The following is a 10,394-nucleotide window of genomic DNA, read 5'->3' as shown; positions in this document are numbered from 1 at the left end:
TGAGTTAGTTACCGAGGAAAGAAAAATTGGGATTAAAAGGCTGCTAGATATGATCTGAAATGCCTTATCGAAATGGTTGGTCCTTTTTCGGAAAGAGGGGAGCTATATTAAGGCAGAGGTGGAAATTTCATAAGAAATAACCATGAGGTTGTTTAAGACTTAAATTGACCGATTAAAAGAGAAACTAGATCTACGTTGCATGGGCAACGTGAGGTGTTGCGGCAACCTTTGCTCGGCTTTGCCGAGTAAAGTGTTGCGAGAGCAACACTTTGGTTTTGTTTCCTCGCTGCGACTAAACGCTGAAGTTGTTAATCTGTAAGGATGCTAAAATACATACTAGGTACACCAACTCGCAAAAGTTGCAAACTCCTCATTGCTAAAGATGATTGTAGCCTTACAGCCGATTATTACTTACAAGTCCCCTACATGTCTTACCACTGGAACCAAATTGGTCTTACGATCAAATACAACGGAAACAAAAAATAGGTACACCAACTAGTAAGAGTTGCGAACCCCTCATTGCCGAGGATGATTATGAGCTAACAGCCGACTGTTGCTTACAACTCCCCTATATGTCTCACAATTGGTATCGGCCTATTTTTGGTTTCAGTGTGTACCTTACTACTGAAGTTGTCAACCCCTTTAAACTTTCAAACTGGTATATCTCATGAAGTAATTTTTGTACAAAAAAATGGATGACATATACTTTGATCAGCTCATCAAAAGCTATCGACTGCCGTCGAAAAAAAAATCTATCTGTCTTAGTTCAAAAGTTGACTTTTTTGCCGTAGGCCAACTTTCTAACGTCATCACTTAGAAAGGAGCAAAGGATAAACTCTAATTTCTTTAGCAATGAGAGAACTTTTAAAGTTTAAGAGGCACATCTGATACCATTTCTCTACCGCAATCCCAAGTGCAAAAAACCGAATGATAAACTCAGCCGAAATCACGGCAGCACTTTCGGACCCGTGGGAAAATGCCGCTTTTTTGCTTCTCTAAATTTTTCTATTTATCACTCAAAGAAGATATATTGGCTGTGGGGCAGGGTAACTGTCGCATATATTTAACACTTATAGATTTTAGTCCATCTTCAATTTGAAACTGGTGCCTGCCTGCTTGCCTGCTAGAACGGAGCTTTCCACTCGAAAGCAGAAACATGGTTTGATGAAACGAAAGCTTGGCTGCATAACTTCAGATAGTCCTCTCTAACATAGGCTATACAACTCCTCTTCACTTCACACACTATAGGTTCTGGCTCAAGGACAAGCAAAAACCATCCTTTTTGGCCCCAGGCAAGAGTTCTACGAAGCTTTCCAAAATGTAAAGTCATATTCATCAATCCGGCCTAAGGTCCACACTTTCCGTAAAAACCGCAGAGGTTAGACTCTTACCACTTTCTAGCAATAAGCTGAAATCGGGGTGCTAGGAACAAAAAAAAAAAAAAAAAAAACACGAGAAAACCAAAGTGTTGCTCTTGCAACACAATACTTATCTTCCAAAAGGAAAGAAAAATAACTAGAATCATAGAAACAGTTAGAACAACAGAAGGTGTTTACTAAGTTAGAAACTAAAATAATAAACCAAAAAAATGTAGCCCTTATTGTAGGGGCCTTGCCAGGTTATCAATATAGTATACCTAAATATTTTCCCAACGGCTTGGGACACCGAGTTGAAACTTGGGGTGTTGAGAGGGACCAATTGCACGGGCGCTGGCAGGGAGGGGGGGACATGTTCCCTCTGGAGATTTTGGACTATAAAGTAATTATAAGGAAGCCAAAGGAAAGAGAACAGATTAGAGAAAAACCCTAGAAAAAATGCGTGTTGCCCCATTTTTGGCTGCCTGCTAATAGATTTTGACATTTAATAAGTAAAGTATAAGTTCTAATTTGCTAGTTTGTGACTGAGTGACCCCTTTCCAGTTTTCCACAAATATTTTTTCTATATGATTTGGTTGAAGCCAAAAAAAAATTCTTATTAAGTAAACAACGATCCTTGTCAATAACAAAAGCACAAGAACCTAACTATTGATAACATTCAATCAAAGAATCAGCTTTTTATGGCGATCCTAAATATGTATATGTTTATTAGTAATTAGTGCAGTTATTAGGACAAAAGAAAATTTGTAGAAATTTTGGTAATCATATAAATAAGGTGCAATTTCGGTAAAAATATACTGTCAACTTTTGCTTGCTTTGTAAGAGTACCCGGGAGCTGATATGAAGCCACTATAATCAGAAATGTGTCCTCTGAACAGAATGCTGGGAACTTCTGTATTTTCCCCCTGAATGGATAAGTTTTTTTTGTTTATTATGAATTTTTTTTCAGGAGTGATTGTATTTACCCAGTTGTCGCTTTGAAAGATTTCATCTTTTAGAGTTATGAAGTATAAGGGTGTTAAATATACTGGTTTTGGGTATTCAAAATTAAACATTTAATTTAAATTTTTTTAATATTAGTTTTAATTTATTATTTTGAACAAACTACTACGATAATGCGTTACTTTTTCCAAACACTGGGTCTAAAGGCATTAAATATTTTGGTTTTTGATAACCAAGTTCAAAACTGTCAATATTGTTAAAAAAAAAACATCCGTCAAACAATTCGGCATTGCTCAACTGAACTGAATGCAGAGAGTTTATATTTTACTTTTTGTAACAGGCTATTGTTTTGTGTATTCTTTTGTAATTACTTAATTTTATCATTTTTATATACTTTTACTTTAATTTACATACTTTTTCCGTTGCTTTTAGAAGTATGTTTGTATCTAAGCTTCTTTAAATATTAAATAAAAAAAACTAGTTTTTTTAACTGAAAGTAAGGAGCGACATTAAAACTTAAAACGAACAGAAATTACTCCGTATATGAAATGGGTTGTCCCCTCCGCAGTCCCTCGCTCTTTACGCTAAAGTTTGACTCTTTGCCACAATTCTACTTTTTAAAACAATTAAAAACTTTAGCGTAAAGAGCGTGGGACTGCGGAGGGGACAACCCATTTCATATACGGAGTAATTTCTGTTCGTTTTAAGTTTTAATGTCGCTCCTTACTTTCAGTTAAAAAAACTAGTTTTTTTTATTTAATTTTTGAACGTTTTTGAATTAATTCATGTTTGAATTTGGGTCTCCGCACATAAATTATTGAAATGAAATTAGTATATTAATTTTTTTTTGGCTAAATGGCTTTCTCTTAGTTTTGATCAGACGATTTTGAGAAATAAGGGGTGGGGAAGGAGGCCTAGCTGCCCTCCAATTTTTCGGTTACTTAAAAAGGCTACTAGAACTTTTAATATTCAACGAACGTTTTTATTAGTAAAAAATATACGTAACTTAAGAATTAACTTACGTAACAAACTTTTATATTCTTATATTTTTATTATGTGCACGAGGGGGTTTGTACCCTCGTTAATACCTCGCTCTTTACACTAAATCGTAAGTTTTGTCCCAATTCTTTAAGAATGACCCCTGAATCAAAAAGGCCGTAGAATAAATAGTTGAAATCACTAAAAATATTTTAGCATCAAGAGCGAGGTATCTATCTCCTCCTAAATACCTCGCTCTTTATGCTAAAGTATTTTTAGAACCCCTCATATGCGTAATAATCTCTGTTCGTTTTAAATTTCAATGCTATTCCTTACTTTCATTTGAAAAAACGTTTTCATGTTTATTTTTTCATTGTTTTTTTTATAGTAATGCTAGAAAATCCTGCGCCCTTTTCATTGAATTTTTCTTCCCCGTGACATATTCCTCAAAGGAAAGATCCTCCCACAAAGCCCTCTCCCATCAACCCCACCCCCCAAACCAAAAAATCCCCATGAAAACGCCTGTACACTTCCCAATAACCATTACTATATGTAAACACTGGTCAAAGTTTGTAACTTGCAGCCCCTCCCTCAGGGATTGTGGGGGAGTAAGTCATTCCCAAAGACATAGTTATTATGGTTTTCGACTATGCTGAACAAAATGGCTATCTTAAAATTTTAATCTGTTGACTTTTGGAAAAAAATGAGCATGGGAGGGGGCCTATTTGCCCTCCAATTTTTTGGTCACTTAAAAAGGGCACTAGAACTTTTCATTTCCGTTAGAATGAGCCCTCTTGCGACATCCAAGGACCACTTGGTCGATAAGATGACCCCTGGGAAAAAAAAAAAACAAATAAATAAACACGCACCCGTGATTTGTCTTCTGGCAAAAAATACAAAATTCCACATTTTTTAGATAGGAGCTTGAAATTTTTGCTATAGAGTTTTCTGATATACCGAATGCGATAGTGTGATTTTCGTTAAGATTCTGTGACTTTTAATGGATGTTTCCCCCTTTTTTCCAAAATAGGGCAAATTTTCTCAGGCTCGTAACTTTTGATGACAAAGAATAAATTAATTGAAACTTAATATTTGGAATCAGCGTAAAAATTCAAATCTTTTGATGTATCTTTTAGCATCAAAATTCCGTTTTTTAGAGTTTCGTTTACTATTGAGCCGGGTCGCCCCTTACTACAGTTCCTTACCACGAACTGTTTGAAAAGAAAATAATTCGGTATTTCGGGGCTTCTGACATTATTACTCCTTTGCGGAAGTTAGGCTCAAAAGTGAAAAAGGATTATATTTTTTCTCTGGGCCCCTTCCACCTCTTAGTTCGTTTATTTTCCCGTTAGTTTTCACCTGTTTTCGCTTTATAGTTGTGTTATCTCTTAGCAGTTCTTTTGTTAGTTGAGTTATGGTTGTGGTATATATGTTTTATCGCTCGTATAGTTGTGTTATTTTCAAATTATACTCCATAATAGAGAGGCTCCGAAAACCCAGCATTGTATATTAAGCTCTTAATTTGACATTTTTTTCTAACGTGACCAGATTCGTCCTGCGCCCTTTTCATTGAATCTTTTTCCCCCATGGCATATTTCTCCAAGGAAAGATCCTCCCATATAGCCCCCTCCCTCAACCCTACCCCCAAAACCAAAAAAAAACCCTGAAAACGTCTGTACACTTTCCAATAACCATTATTATATGTAAACACTGGTTGAAGTTTGTAACTTGCAACCCCTCCCCCAGGGGCTGTGGGGGAGCAAGTCATCCCCAAAAACATAGTTATTATGATTTTCGACTATGCTAAACAAAATGGCTATCTCAAAATTTTGATCCGTTGACTTTGGGAAAAAAATGAGCGTGGGAGGGGGCCTAGATGCCCTCCAATTTTTTTGGTCACTTAAAAAGGGCACTAGAACTTTTCATTTCCGTTAGAATGAGCCCTCTTGCGACATTCTAGGACCACTTGGTCGATACGATGACCCCTGGGGAAAAAAAAAAAAAAAAACAAAAAAAAACAAACAAATAAACACGCACCCGTGATTTGTCTTCGGGCAAAAAATACAAAATTCCACATTTTTATAGATAGGAGCTTGAAACTTCTACAGTAGGGTTCTCTGGTACGCTGAATCTGATGGTGTCATTTTCGTTAAGATCCTACGACTTTTAGGGGGTGTTTCCCCCTATTTTCCTAAATAAGGCAAATTTTCTCAGGCTCGTAACTTTTGATGGCAAGACTAAACTTGATGAAACTTATATATTTAAAATCAGCATTAAAATGCGATTCTTTTGATGTAGCTATTGATATCAAAATTCAATTTTTTAGAGTTTTGGTTACTATTGAGCCGGATCGCTCCTTACTACAGTTCGTTACCACGAACTGTTTGAAACACGAGCTAAGAGCTCATATGCCCCTTGTGACGAGGTAAAGCCAAGAATGTTGTATATTCGCAATTTTTACGTAGTTTGAAACACATATATAAATCTATCTATATTCACAGGTGGGACACAGGGACACAACTACAATGGCGCGTAACTAATATGGCGCGTAACGACTTACGCGCGCGGGGGGGCTTGGGGGGCACGAAGCGCCCCACCAACTAGTTAAGTAATAATATGTAAGAAAGTCTACCTCTAAGTCACATTTTAATCAAATAGATTTCTCTTAATAATTTAATTGTTTATCTAATTGAATTTGCTGTCTCTTAGGATATATTTTTCTTTAAAGACTTTTATAGCTTTCAGAACTTAGTACATAAGGAAGCAAATGCAATGCAATCCAACTAATAGTAAAACAATATTATTTCAAAGGCAATAAAATAGAAGTTATATATAAAATATATAAAAATATAGAAATAGAACTAGCTTGATATTAATACTGTGATATTTTTTACATCTTAAAAACTTGAATTCACCAGATTTAACATCGGAAACAGACTTATGATTTAAGACCGCAGCTGCTATCCTTCCAATTAAAGATGAAAAAAGAATAAAGAAGGAAAAAAACACTAAAAGGTCAGCAAATATTTTGGCAATAATCTTCTATCGCGTCACTTCTGACGCTCAAAAGATGGAAGGATAAAAAGTGGAAACAAAACAAAACTAGCCTTTAAAATTTATTTAATTTTCAATCAGTATATGAAGTATGAGAAAAAAATCAATCGCAAGAACAAACTTAAAAAGCAAAGACATGGATGATTTTCAGCAAGTTGAAAAACAGCCACAAAAAGAGAAAAAAAAATTTTAGCAAAATCTTAGCAATTTCATCTTTGATATTGAAACAAAATGGGAATAAAGTATATATAAATCGATCCTAAGCTATTATATTTGATTGATTTTGAAAAGGAAGTTTAAGTATCCGTTTAAAGCTTAAGCTAATCATAATTGAAGTCATTTAAGAATTCAAACTTCAGCCGACCAGAAATAACTGTCAAAGATAAATTCGAACCCAAAACAAATCGAATATAAAATAAACAATTAGCAAAAAATATTTTTGCAAAATCTTTGCAATTTCATCTTTGATGTTGAAAACAAATGGGAATAAAGTATATATAAATCAATCCTAAGCAGTTATATTTGATCGATTTTGAAAAGGAAGTTTAAGGATCCGTTTAAAGCTTAAGCTAATCATAATTGAAGTCATTTAAGAATTCAAACTTCAGCCGACCAGAAATTACTGTCAAAGATAAATTCGAGCCCAAAACAAATCGAATATAAAATAAACAATTATTTTAAATAGAAAAGATTCATTTTTCAAAATTGTTGCATTAACAAGAAATCAGACAATTAATATAATCAAAAGAGAAGGAATAAATGGAACTGAATTGAATATTTAGCATATAATGGATATTTAGTCCAGGTAATTTCGTCAATTCTTGATTCATTTGGATATATATTGTTTTTCATAAAATGCAAATGACACTAGACTTTGGAAGGTTTTCAGTTGGCTGGGGCCCAAACTCTTGTATGTAGTAGTTTTTGTTAGTTTTAAGTTTGACTTTAGTTTTTATAGTATTTTCCACTTGTTTTAGGATTCAATTATTCAATGCGTTTTTTTACATTACCGCACTACCTTTTTAATATGTTGAAATAAGTTCAAGTTCAAGTTCATTTATTTATTAATCACACATACATGTATAAATATGACATAGGCCCATTGGGAGACAAGCTCGAAAAACTAGGCCTAGACAAAGATACAATAACAACATACACTACAATACAAAGATAGACATGACGGCAAAGATACAATAACACAACAATAATATGAAAGTAGCAGCTAGCTTAGGATCTTTCAATACTATTTAAGAAATTGAAAATTTCAATATTATTAAATATAAATTAATACTGGAAGATAGCTGAGAGCCCCATAATCACCCAGAGCAACAAACGATACAAATAACTTTGCCTTACTAAAAAGATACTTAATTAAAAATAATCCTCAACTAAATGAAATTTAAGTTTCCTTTTTATTAAATGGATAGAGGAAAATTTATCAATAAGAGCCTTGTGAGCATCCCAGCACCGAGCTATTGACACAAACGGAGCGAATTTAGATTTCTCAGTATTATACTTGTCAATGTAGATACTCTTTCTTGTCGAGTGTTACAATTATGTAAATCTTGTGATTGGGAGAACAAACTTTGATTGAGTTAATATGGCGGCAATTTATCAATGTCGTAATGGAATTTTAAAAGAATTGCTCCAAAAGCAAATTGTTGAGAAACTGGAAGTATATCTAGATAAGTATATAAAAATGCTGTAGAAGACTTATTTAGAAGTTCAATAGGTGATGGAATAAAAAGTTTAAGGATTCTTAGGGCTTTATTTTGTAAAATCTGCATTGGTTTAATATGGCTTTTAAATGTAGATAAATATACTAGAGAACAATAATTAATATTATTATTTATCAGAGCAAAATAAATACTTCGTAAAGCAGAGTACGGCAAACAAAGCTTCAACCTTTGCATTAAACCAACATATCTTGAAATCTTTAAGCGTATATTTTGAATTCGTGTTATAAGAGATAAGGTTTCGTCAATCACAAGCCCAAGGAACTCTATAATTTTCACCCGAGATATTTATAATAGATACTTTGAAGAAGTAACTCGGGTAATACGAGGGCAGATATTGACTTTCTGCCGTAAATTATGAAATTAGTTTTTGATACATTCAAAGCAATAAAATTTGAAGAACTAGAACTAAAAGAACTAGAATTAGAACAAGAACTAAAATTTGATTTAAAATTAGAAAATGCTGTATTCAGTTTTGCCTCCAACTCCTCGTCATTCTTTTCAGAAATTGAAACTGCCGTATCATCAGCAAAATGTGTATTGAGACACGGGAATGTAAAAGCGCTGACAAAATCATTTATATAAATTTAAAAAAGCAGAGGACCCAGGACAAAGTCCAGAGGTAGCCCAACCTTCGAAGAGTGAGATACAGGTGAAGAGAGGAAATTGCCTCCATCTAATCGTTGCTTTCTCTTATCTAGATAAGATTTAACCAGATCCAACGCCGGTCCACGCACACCACAATTATCCAATTTACGAAAAAGAATACAATGGTATATTGTATCGAATGCTTTTTTTAAAATCTAAAAATATTGCTGCTGGAATTTCACCTCTATCTAAGCATTCATGAATGTATTGGATGAGACCAACGATAGCATTTTCATTATTGTCTCCAGACCGGAAACAAAACTGGGAATTTGTGAAGAAATTAGACGATTTAAGAAAGTCATAAAGCCTCTTATAAATTGCTTTCTCAAACATTTTAGAAAATACTGACAAAATAGAAATAGGGTGGTAATATGATGGATTTTTAGGAGTCCCCTTTGCGAAGCAGAACTATCCGCGCTTCTTTAAAAGCAGACTGGAAAACTCCAGTTTTAAATGAAAGATTAATTATATTCTGTAATGGTAATATTATTGCAGACAATATTTCAAAGTAAAAATTCACTTTGAAGAGATGGTAGGTATGAAGAAAAATGTTTATTATTACGTGAATCAAACTGGTTCATTAATGATGAAACAATTTTCTCTCCTATTTTAGCAAAATAAGCATTCAAAATATCAGCCACTTTCTCCAATTTATTAGTAGTCGATTCATCTTTTAAACTAATAAATTCAGGAAACTTAGACTTCCTTTCTTTTTTTATAAAAGAATTAATTAAAGACCATATTTTGCGAGGAGAATTTTGACCTTCTTCGAAAGACTTTATAATACAATTGTTTCAAAAATCGTATAAATAAAAGTATCAAATAAGAACAGGTTCGACATTCGACAGGTAAATAAAAAAATTAAGAAAGGCCCTAAATATATAGACAATATGGACTGTAATAACGATCAGTAGAGTCACTAACGTATATGTACTAAATTCATCATCATGTTCTTCTAATAACAAATCAAATGTTGCCAATTTTAAAATTGGTCTGTCATCCCCATTAATACGACGTTTTTACCAACATTTTATATGTTGCTAACCACAATTTATAATAAAAATACATTTTTCAGTGATTTTTAAAATCCATATCTGGCCGTTTTGTATTACCAAAGCCTTATTACTGATGAAAATAATACTTATTTTTACAGTGTTCAGTTTTTTACTAAAGAAATAATACATCAGATTCTAATTTAATTTCTAACTTAGATCTAATTTAATTTTTTACTTAGAATAAGATTATCTTAATATTGTATCTTACTTTACTCAATATAATTTCCAAAGGAATTTCTGCAACTTGAAATAAATGGAATGAAATAAATAATATTTATGTTAATTTATCCTAATATCTCTCTTGACATCTCCTAAAATTTCTGAATTTTAAACCTTTCTGTTCTGTTTAAAAGTTTCAACTTAATAGTCTTAAACATTCTTGAAATATTTTAGGCATTCCACTGCTCCTTTTTAATTAGTCCAGCATCCCATCGAATATTTTTTAAGAACTTCTGCTTAGGAGTTTGGCTTTTCATGGAATATTGCATATGCACATTTTTGATATAAGGGGTACCCATGGTGTCCTTGAAATGGAAAATATTTTATTGGATCAATTTTTTTTTATTTATTTACAAAATACTGTTACTCATTGGTTGGTGCAATAT

At 33.1% G+C, this 10,394-nt stretch overlaps 1 protein-coding gene across 1 annotated transcript in view; it reads left to right on the top strand.

Annotated features, from left to right (window-relative positions):
• Positions 1-10,394, top strand: part of LOC136040238 (uncharacterized) — a 218,125-nt gene that overhangs the window by 196,376 nt on the left and 11,355 nt on the right.

The sequence above is a fragment of the Artemia franciscana genome, chromosome 20, assembly GCF_032884065.1.
Source record: "Artemia franciscana chromosome 20, ASM3288406v1, whole genome shotgun sequence".
Lineage (NCBI taxonomy): Eukaryota > Metazoa > Arthropoda > Branchiopoda > Anostraca > Artemiidae > Artemia > Artemia franciscana.
This window is presented reverse-complemented; position numbering and strand designations above follow the sequence as displayed.